Genomic DNA, 9,163 nt, shown 5'->3' with positions numbered 1-9,163 from the left:
GGGTGCCAGGCACCTGAATTACACCAGCGGGGTATTTTTTGGAAGCCCCCGATTGGAGCCACAGACGTCCAAAAAGATGAACAGGGAGCGCCATGCTGGGCGCTCGCAGTTCACTCAGCGTTGTGTTAGGAAAGGGAACGAATATTTGCTGAAGAAATTACACTTTGCTACAATGTAAAGTAGTGAGTGTACAGCTTGTATAACAGTGTAAATTTGTCCCCTCAAAATAACTCACACAGCCATTAATGTCTAAACTGCTGGCAACAAAACTGAGTACACCCCTAAGTGAACATTTTCAAACTGAGCACAATTAGCCATTTTCTCTCCCAGGTGTCATGTGACTCATTAGTGTTACAAAGTCTCAGGTATCAATGTGGAGTAGGTGTATTACATTTGGTGTTATCCCTCTCACTCTCATACTGGAAGTTCAACATGGCACCTCATGGCAAAGAACGCTGAGGATCTGAAAAAAGAATGGTTGCTCTACATAAAGATGGCCTAGGCCATAAAGAAGATTGCCAAGACCCTGAAACTGAGCTGCAGCACAGCGGCCAAGATCATACAGCGGTATAACAGGACGGGTTCCCCTCAGAACAGGCCTCGCCATGGTCCACCAAAGAAGTTGAGTGCACGTGCTCAGCGCCATATCCAGAGGTTGTCTTTGGGAAATAGACGTATGAGTGCTGCCAGCATTGCTACAGAGGTTGGGGGGGGGGCAGTCTGTCAGTGCTCAGACCATACGCCGCACACTGCATCAAATTGGTCTGCATGGCTGTTGTCCCAGAAGGAAGCCTCTTCTAAAGATGATGCACAAGAAAACCCGCAAACAGTTTGCTTAAGACAAGCAGACTAAGGGCATGGATTACTGGAACCATGTCCTGTGGTCTGATGAGACAAAGAAAAATGTATCCGATGTCAGGCGTGTGTGGCAGCAACCAGGTGAGGAGGACAAAGACAAGTGTGTCTTGTCTACAGTCCAGCATGATGGTGGGAGTGTCATGGTCTGGGGCTGCATGAGTGCTACCGGCACTGGGGAGGTACAGATCATTGAGGGAACCATGAATGCCAACATGTACTGTGACATACTGAAGCAGAGCACGATTCCCCCCCCCCTTCAGAGACTGGGCCGCAGGGCAGTATTCCAACATGATAACGACCCCAAACACACCTCCAAGACCACCACTGCCTTGCTAAAGAAGCTGAGGGTAAAGGAGATGGACTGGCCAAGCATGTCTCCAGACCTAAACCCTATTGATCATCTGTGGGACATCCTCAAACGGAAGGTGGAGGAGCGCACATAGTTGCCAACATTGCAAAAAAAAAACTGGGACACTTTTTTGCATGGAGCCGGAGCCTTGCTATAATTAGGGGGCGGGGCATTCATTTGTAGGCATGTCACACCGTAGTAGAAAACTGCAGCGGCGGTGAAAAAACATGAAAAAAAAACGGATTTGCGTTGGGGGGGGGGGGGTGTCTTCTCTTACCTGGGGAGTAGAGTTCGGCGAGCTCCCGGGCTCCAGCATGTTGGGGGCCCCACCTCGGGCTGCCCTCCCTGCAGGGCTCGGCCAGGTCACTCTCGGCCATCGGGCAGAGCCGGGGCTCACTGTCGGCTCCTCCGTGCGCCGTTCTCGCCATCTTCCCGGCCAGCCAATCGGAGAAGGCGCCGCTGCAGCTCGCGTCCCGATTGGGGGAGGGTCAGAAGGAGGGCGGGAAGCTCCGGCCAATGGAGAGGGGAGAAGCTGACAGGCTGCCCAATCACCGCGGCCCCACGCAAGGTAGGCATGTGATACGCGGCCAATGGTGGGGAGAAAGTGAGGAAGCACGGATTTGCGTTGGGGGGGGTGTCTTCTCTTACCTGGGAGGTCACGTGACTGGCTGAGCCGGCACCCGCGGGATACACATCATCGGCCTGTACACCAGTGACTGGTTGCCGAGCAACCGAGCCCAGTCCCAAACTCTGCTAGCCTAGGACACGCCCTCTTTCCCCACTAGCCGGGACAAGTCCCGGCAGGCTAAATTAGCCGGGACTAGGTCCCAAATAGCGGGACTGTCCCGTTAAAAACAGGACGGTTGGCAGCTATGAGCGCAAGGTCTTCAAAATCCACCAGCTCCGTGATGTCGTCATGGAGGAGGGGAAGAGGACTCCGGTGGCAACCTGTGAAGCTCTGGTGACCTCCATGCCCAAGAGGGTTAAGGCAGTGCTGGAAAATAATGGTGGCCACACAAAATATGGACATTTTCACTTACATCAATGGCTGTGTGTTGAGTTATTTTGAGGGGACAGCAAATGTACACTGTTATACAAGCTGTACACTCACTACACAACATTGTAGCAAAGTGTCATTTCTTCAGTGTTGTCACATGAAAAGGTAGAAGAAAATGTTTACAAAAAATGTGAGGGGTGTACTTACTTTTGTGAGATTCTGTGTGTACAGTTTTACTAACACATGTCAGAGTTGCACAATTGTGTTGAAACATTTGTCTTCCCATCAGTCACTAAGGGGTGAATAAGCCGCCTTCTCAGTCACATGAAGACACAAGACGCAGATGATATTTGGGGATCGCTCTTTATTAGGTGGATCAGAACAGATGTAACAATGTATTCAGGACAAGCCTAGACCTGAGCAAAAATATTAAACACAGAAGACAAAATCCCTCTTTATAAATATCACTTTTCCCATTTTTTCCACTTAAAAAAAAATAATAATAAATTCTGTCAATTCTTTTATTGATTAAAACCGTATCTAGCACTGATGCCAATTACTAGTAAAAAGGACGATTACAGGTGGAGGCCTTAAAACCGACCAGTAATTAGAGAAACCTTAACGCTAATTCTTGTAAACGTAACACTTTGCGGTCGTACTTCAAGTTCAAAGCGTACCGATCGCCATCACATTGGAGGCAGACATTTCGTAGGCCTTCTGCTAGATCCAGCCTATCGATTCACTGGGAAAGCGTTCCAGGGCGAAGGTCAGGGTGTACGCCCCTAGGCGCAGTTCCCGGTGAATTGGTAGGCTGTCCTTTGTAACACAATAAAACCGATTTACAAAACCTGGTGACAAAAAAAAAAAAAAAAAGAGAACCTGTTGCATATGGCAAGATGACTCCTTATACTGAAAGACTGCATCTGGTTGGCTACAATGGACCATTGCTCCAGGCACAAAGATTCTCTGGTTCAACATCTGATTGGCTGCCATAGACTATCTCTCCAGTTTTGCTTTAAAGGGGTTGTAAAAGGTACAATTTTTTTTTCACCTAAATATCTTCTTTTACCTTAGTGTGGTCCTCCTTCCAGGGGCGGACTGACCATTCGAGCACCCGGGCGCTGCCCCAGGGCCCCATGCCACTAGGGGGCCCCATCAGGGTTGCCAGCCTCAGTAAAACCAGGGACAGTATGTAAAAATGAGTGTTTAAAAAAAAAAAAAAAAAAAGGATTTTAGCTGCCCCGCCTCTCCAGTACCTTTTCAGTGTGTGTGGGCCATATTCTGTGTGTGGATACGATGGAGTATCTCAGGATACTCCATCGTATCTCTCTTTTTTGGCCCGCGTATCTATGCGACTGATTCTTAGAATCATTTTCGCATAGATACACTTAAGATCCGCCATGTGTAAGTCACTTACACTGTCGGATCTTAAATGCAATTACTCCGCCCGCCGCTAGATGGCGTTTACGTTCAGGTCTCATTTGTTTATGCAAATGAGCCTGATACGCCGATTCCCGAACGAATTTGCGTCGCGTAACCGTCGCTAACGTCGTTTGTGTAAGCGTAAACTTACCCCTGCTATATGAGGGGTAAGTTTACGCAAGTCCCACGTAGGCCATGTTAAGTATGGCGTCGGGTCCGCGTCGTGTTTTTCCGTCGGCTACGTCGTTTCCCTAAGTCGTTCTTGAATACGACTTTACGTCAATGACGCACACGTCGGCATCATTGACGTTTTACGCCGAGAACTGGAGCATGCGCACTAGGCTAGTTTAAGCCCGGCGCATGCGCAGTTCGTTAGAATCGGGGGCGCGCTTAATTTAAATAGAAGCCGCCCCCTTGGAGATACGCGTGGCTACGCCGGGCCATTTACACTCCGCCGCCCCGCGAGCAAGTGTTTGGGGAATACAGCACTTGCTCCTGTAGGTTGGGGCGGCGGAGTGTAAATGCCTTACGCGCCGCCCGCGGGAAATCTAGGAGAATATGGCCCTGTATGTGTATTCTGTGTGTGTATTGTGTGTCTATACTGTGTGTGTCTGTGTGTATGTATACTGTATGTGTGTGCGTGTGTATACTTAGTGGCCTCATAATCTATTGCCCGGGGGCCCCAAAATCTTCTATTGCCCGGGGGCCCCCCAAATCTTCTATTGCCCGGGGGCCCCATGAGTTGTCAGTCCACCCCTGCCTCCTTCACTTACCTCATCCTTCCATTTTGCTTTTAAATGTCCTTATTTCTTCTGAGAAATCCTCACCTGTTCTTCTGTCTAACTCCACACAGTAATGCGAGGCTTTCTCCCTGGTGTGGAGTGTCCTGCTCGCCCCCTCCCTTGGACTACAGGAGAGTCAGGACGCCCACTAACACACAGCTCCTTTCACACTAATGTATCATGAGTTGTAGATATTAGTAGATATGACCACAAGTGTAAGGAGCATTGTTGACCTGATGGTTAGTGGGAAGAACGCTCCATTCACTTGTGGTCTTTAGGAAGAATTCCCCCCTTACAGATAGCTAGAAAGATCAATGGTGTCGGTGGGAACTTATCTGAGAAGCAGAGATTTCTCATTGCACAAAGAACTCCTAGCAACCTGTGGAGGAACCCTGTGCTGAAGGTCACAGGTGTGAAGGCCTAAATCTCTCAGTAGCAAAGAGGCTAGGGCCTGTGTAGCCCTAGGCCAAAAAGTCAGCCAAGCGAGAACAAACATTTCCCATGTACATGAACCCTAACAATCTCCAGCAGGAGTGGCAAACACAAGGCCCAAGGGCCGAATCCGGCCCGCCAGACCTTGCCATGTGGCCCGCGCAACGGGCCGTCCCTTGCCACCTTGTCCGCGTTCGGATCGGCACAGAACGCGATCCGCGGAGCGCACCGCTGCCTCGGCCTTGGGAAAGGCCGCGGCTTCGGCCTAGCTCCGGAGCGGTCGGCCATCTTGGTACACCCGGTGGCGGCGGCTGCCTAGGTGCGCGCTGACGTCATTACCCCTCCCTCATTGGCTCGTGGATCTTCTAGCCGGCTATTCTGCAAGAGCGCGTCAATTACAGTGAGTTTTGGCAATGTTGGACTGGCTATTACAGTGATTAGTGGGGGCAATGGTGGATGACTGGTTACAGTGAGGGGGGCAATGGTGGATGTTACAGTTAGGGGGGGGGGGGAAATTGTGGATATTACAGTGAGGGGGGGCAATGGTGGAGGTTACAGTGAGGTGGGGGAAATGGTGGAGGTTACAGTGAGGTGGGGGGAATGGTGGAGGTTACAGTGAGGTGGGGGAAATGGTGGAGGTTACAGTGAGGTGGGGGAAATGGTGGAGGTTACAGTGAGGTGGGGGAAATGGTGGAGGCTACAGTGAGGTGGGGGAAATGGTGGAGGTTACAGTGAGGTGGGGGAAATGGTGGAGGTTACAGTGAGGTGGGGGAAATGGTGGAGGTTACAGTGAGGTGGGGGAAATGGTGGAGGTTACAGTGAGGTGGGGGGAAATGGTGGAGGTTACAGTGAGGTGGGGGAAATGGTGGAGGTTACAGTGAGGTGGGGGAAATGGTGGAGGTTACAGTGAGGTGGGGGAAATGGTGGAGGTTACAGTGAGGTGGGGGAAATGGTGGAGGTTACAGTGAGGTGGGGGAAATGGTGGAGGTTACAGTGAGGTGGGGGAAATGGTGGAGGTTACAGTGAGGTGGGGGAAATGGTGGAGGTTACAGTGAGGTGGGGGAAATGGTGGAGGCTACAGTGAGGTGGGGGAAATGGTGGAGGTTACAGTGAGGTGGGGGAAATGGTGGAGGTTACAGTGAGGTGGGGGAAATGGTGGATTTTACAGTGAGGTGGGGGCAATGGTGGATGTTACAGTGAGGTGGGGCAATGGTGGATGTTACAGTGAGGTGGGGCAATGGTGGATGTTACAGTGAGGTGGGGCAATGGTGGATGTTACAGTGAGGTGGGCGCAATAATTTTTTTTGCTGATCCGAAAAATGATCCGATCCGAGGATCCATCCGATTCGTGAGTATTTCGATCCGTTGCACCCCTAGCGTCGGGAGTGTGTGGCTAGGGGGACACATAGTCTTACAGATACAACCGGCCCTTTGAGGGCAACCATACTGCTAATGCCACCCCCGATGAATTTGAGTTTGCCACCCCTGATCTACAGTATTATAATATTCAGTGCACCCTCTTATGTCAAACTTCATAGTGTATTACAATATAAAAAAAAAGACAAAAAATAAAAATAAAATATATATATTTATGATATAGAATATGCTGACCAGTTGAGGAAAAGTAAAGCAATCCCGTTTGTTAAAATATGTAACCCCAGCGGCCTTCGCAGCAAAGAAAAGGCGGATAAAACTTTCAGGTTAAGTGGTTCCTGGGTGACTCTACGTACATAACACTCGGAAAAAATTCACATCACTTGTTACAGTAGAAAAATCACAGTTCTGTTAGCTAGGTCAATGAAAACTCACACACAAAAAAAAAAGTTTATATAAAAAAAAAAAAAATTTTTCAGGCAGCTTCTACACAGTTGCAAAATTCCCCTAGCAGCGAATAATATGGAAGCAAAACATGCGAAAAACGGCGCTTCAAAAAAGGTGAATTCAAAGTGAGCGATTATCCTGAAGTGGTCAGGGCTTCTACGGAACGCAGTTAACGTCTTTGCATCTAAATTGACCACATAGCAAGAAATATTGGGGGATTAAAAAAAAAAAAAAAAGATTTTATAGGGATACGTTGGATTGCCTTATTTATTAGCACTGAGTGGTTTTGGTGCTGGTAGGCTGGTAAACAATAGGTGGTCATATACTGTATAAGTAGGTGGTGTATCCAGTGGCGTAGCGTGGGGGGGTGCGAGGGGTGCCACCGCCCCGGGCGCAAAATTTAGAGGGGCGCTGTCATGAGTGTGAAGAGGAGGGAGCGCCAACAACAGATGGGACATAGGAACATATGCATGGTGTCACCACTCCAGGCTTTACCAGTCATTATCAAGCACGCTCTTCTCTTCCCTACAGCCACCGCTGTCTCACATAGTGGATCATGTGACCAGACTGGATATAGCTGAAAATAGATAAGTCCATGGGTCAGGGGGGCGCAAAATACTTGCCTCGCCCCAGGCGCTGACAACCCACGCTACGCCACTGGGTGAATGTATAGTTTGGTGGCAACATATAGCCAATGGTTACACCATCAGATTGCAATGTATGTGGCCAACTTAACTTTAGTTCAAGAAGCAGTGGAAGTGACTGCTATGGCCCACAAAGACTACACAGAATTTAAACGCTCAAGCGCACACTAAGCCTATAAAAAAAAAAAAAAAAAAGCCAAATATAACTGCAACGCCCTGCTGATGTGATCAACACTTCAGCGACTTTGGAGGTCTTTGGGAGAAGTCAAATTGAGGATTATTCCCAAAAATATATGAAAGCACAAATTACACTGCACCCCCATCAACCAATCCCACCACCTTTGTATTCCTTGTCAATCTGGTATAGACTTGACAGGACCATCCCTTTATGTGGTTCCAAGTGCTTAAAAGCGGGAGTTCACCCGAAAAATTATTTTTTAACATTAGATTGAGGCTCATTTTGTGAAGGGGAATCGGGTGTTTTTTTTTTTTTTAATCGAAGCCGTACTTACCATTATAGAGATAGATCTTCTCCGCCGCTTCCGGTTATTGTCTTCGGGACTGGGCGTTCCTATTTGATTGACAGGCTTCCGACGGTCGCATACATCGCGTCACGAGTAGCCGAAAGAAGCCGAACGTCGGTGCGGCTCTACACGGCGCCTGTGCACCGACGTTCTGCTACTTTCGGGGTCCCCACAACTGACCCCCAGGTTGAGAACCACTGCTATAGAGTCACACATGTGGGTGTATACACCGTGGTAAATGACAGCCCACTCTCTTCCTTCCTCCTCCCCGACTAACCAGCTAAACCCAACGGGGGTGTTACGATCTCTGAATTTCATAGGGATTCAGTTGCTGATGAAATACATAGCAATCAACTTCTGAAATATCTATATGAATCATGTAAGAGGAAATCTAGACATTCATTTAAAATTTGCCTGGCTGCTGGCCACATCTGTTGGCTGACCTGATTTATTAACAAGACCGTGCCTGTCCAACCAGGACCAGAATTTTAGTGACACCGATAGCACAACATACAACCTCTGTGCTATGTACAGTCTTCTAATGGGATCCAGCCCCTGTACATTCATTAACATATATAAATTCCTGCAAGAACAAGATGCGTCAACATATGCGGCCAGGGCCTTCTTTAGAGAACATGCTGCCCCCTATTTTAGCTAAAGGAAGATAGAATGATAAAAATAGAGCGGGTTTCAATTTCACCAACCAGTTTTTAACGGACACCAATGAAAACAACTCATACCAGCCGTAGCACAAGCAGATATATTTTAATTAGAACCATCATCACAAACCAGGAAAAGATAAATAGCTTTTTCGAATGAAGTCTTAATATTTATGATCTGTAACAATATATCACTCTTGTACAAACTTTAAATTCGTGCTTTCATCCGTGGCTGGACGGATTTTACATCAGCGACGACTGTTCAGCTGGTTGGGAAAATATTGAATGCTTATGCCGCGTACACGCGATCGGAAATTCCAAAGAAAAGTCTGATGTGAGCTTTTGGTCGGAAATTCCGACTGTGTGTAGGCTCCATGGGAATTTTTTTGTCGGAATTTACACCAAGAAAAATTTGAGAGCTGGTTCTCAAATTTTCCCGACAAGGAAAAAAATTACAATCGTCTGTATGCAATTCAGATGCGCAAAAAACCACGCATGCTCTAAAGCCTCGTACACACGATAGGTTAACCAGAGGACAACGGTCTGAAGGACCATTTTCATCGGTCAAAACCGATCGTGTGTGGGCCCCATCGTTTATTTAACCATAGGTTAAAAAAAAAGCCAACTTGCTTTAAAATTAACCGATGGATTCCTAACCGACAAGTAAAAAACGAT

This window comes from Rana temporaria, chromosome 6 (assembly GCF_905171775.1).
Source record: "Rana temporaria chromosome 6, aRanTem1.1, whole genome shotgun sequence".
Taxonomy (NCBI): domain Eukaryota; kingdom Metazoa; phylum Chordata; class Amphibia; order Anura; family Ranidae; genus Rana; species Rana temporaria.
Note: the sequence above shows the minus strand (reverse complement) of the source record.